The sequence below is a fragment of the Neomonachus schauinslandi genome, chromosome 4 (genome assembly GCF_002201575.2).
Source record: "Neomonachus schauinslandi chromosome 4, ASM220157v2, whole genome shotgun sequence".
Classification (NCBI taxonomy): domain Eukaryota; kingdom Metazoa; phylum Chordata; class Mammalia; order Carnivora; family Phocidae; genus Neomonachus; species Neomonachus schauinslandi.
In genome coordinates, this window is record NC_058406.1 from 91,326,232 (window position 1) to 91,328,606 (window position 2,375).

The following is a 2,375-nucleotide window of genomic DNA, read 5'->3' on the forward strand; positions in this document are numbered from 1 at the left end:
CAATATGAGCTCATGTAGTACTCTTTTAAAAGGTAGATGGGATTCCGAACAGAGAGTGACTTCCTGCTGGGGGAGGTCTCCAGAAGAGGTAGCCTTTGAGTGAGTCAGCTTGTGAAGGGTGAGACTGTGCCCAAGGGAGAAAGGCAAGCTTTGTAAGTGGTGGCAAACCTTGCACAGAGACATACACAGGGAGTGAGCGGGTATGGTATTTTGGAGCTAAAGCCAGGCTTTCAGTTTAGTCTTATCCTCTGTAGTGAATCAGTAGATATTTTAAAGCAGAGAGGAATGGAAGGATAGAATAATGATAATAAATTTTTATTTTTTAATTAGTTTAATTTTAAATGATTTATTTTAATTATTTAATTTTAATAACAGTAGTTTGAAAGAGTCTTCTGAAAGAGATTGTCAGGGAGCTTGGTGTTACAGAGAACTCTAGGTATTTTCTTTCCTCTTAAAATAACCCAAGTAATGAAATGAAGGGCTCTCTATTCACATGTAATTGCTTAGCCTGAGTGACATTATTAACTAGTTAACATAATTATTCTATATTTAAAAAACATAGTTTAGGGCTGCCTGGGTGGCTCATTTGGTTGAGTGGCTGCCTTTGGCTCCGGTCATGATCGTGGGGTCCTGGGATCGGGCCCCGTGTTGGGCTCCTGCTCAGCGGGGAGCCTGCTTCTCCCTCTCCCTCTGCCTGCCTCCCCCTGCTTGTGCTCTCTCTGTCAAATAAATAAATAAAATCTTTAAGAAAAACCAAAGCATAGTTTAAGTGTATCTTCCATCAAAAGCTACTTATTCAGCCTTCATATAAAACTTGTAGTTCCTTTTATTTTTTTTTTAAAGATTTTATTTATTTATTTGACAGAGAAAGACACAGCGAGAGAGGGAACACAAGCAGGGGGGGTGGGAGAGGGAGAAGCAGACTCCCCGCCGAGCAGGCAGCCCGATGCGGGACTCGATCCAGGGACTCCAGGATCATGACCTGAGCCGAAGGCAGTCGCTTAACCAACTGAGCCACCCAGGCGCCCCCTTTTTTTTTTTTTTTTTTAAGATTTAGTATCCATTTGAGAGAGAGAGAGAGCGTGAGTGTGTAGGTGAGGGGCAGAGGGAGAGGAAGAGAACCCCAAGCAGATTCCCTGCCAAGCATGGAGCCCAACATGGGGCTCGATCCCATGACCCCAAGATCATGATCTGAGCCGAAACCAAGAGTCAGACGCCCAACCAACTGAGCCACCCAGGCACCCCTAAAACTTGTAGTTCTAAAGACACATCTAGATCATTTAGCTTGAATATTTTATATATTCTCTCTCTCTCTCTTTTAGATTTTATTTATTTATTTGACAGACAGAGAACAAGCAGGGAGAGCGGCAGGCAGAGGGAGAGGGAGAAACAGGCTCCCCGCTGAGCAGAGAGCCTGACGCAGGGCTCGATCCCAGGACCATGAGATCACGACCCAAGCTGAAGGCAGATGCTTAACCGACTGAGCCACCCAGGCGCCCCTAGCTTGACTATTTTAGATAATTAGATGTAGTGAAAAGTAATATAGGGGCACTTGGGTGGCTCAGTCGTTAAGCGTCTGCCTTTGGCTCAGGTCATGATCCCAGGGTCCTGGGATCAAGCCCCGCATCGGGCTCCCTGCTCGGCGGGAAGCCTGCTTCTCCCTCTCCCACTCCCCCGCTTGTGTTCCTGCTCTTGCTAACTCTTTCTCTCTGTCAAATAAATAAATAAAATCTTTAAAAAAAATAATATATTGTTTGGATGGGCAGGAATACTATTCAAATGATCTTGAAATAAAGGTGTTTTTTTTTTAGCAATTTTTTTTTTAAGAGCTTATTTATTTGTCAGAGAGAGACAACCGACTGAGCCACCCAGATGTCCCTTTTTTAAATTTTTTAAAAAGATTTATTTATTTATTTTAGAGCACGCACACGAGCGGGAGTGGGAGAGGGACAGAGAAATTCAAGCAGACTCTGCACTGAGCATGGACCCCTACACAGGGCTCAGTCTCACGACTCTGAGCTCATGACCTGAGCTGAAACCAAGGGTCGGGCACTTAACCAACTGCACCACCCAGGTGCCCCCCCTACCCTTTTGGGCAATTCTTATTTTTTATTACATAGCAATACACATTTATCATAGAAAATTTAGGAAACAAAATAATGAAAACAGAGATTACTTCTAATTACTTCTAATAAGGAAAGATAACTTTCTGATGTATACCATTCTAATCACTCAACAAGGCTTTAATACTCATTCAGATTTCAGAGTCCTACTCAGCCAGTGGCTACATTTAATACTTCTTTAAGCTAATGAGAATGGTTTTTCATCTCCACATATTTTAGTGGCTGAATTACCAAGGCACAGTTGAGAGTTTG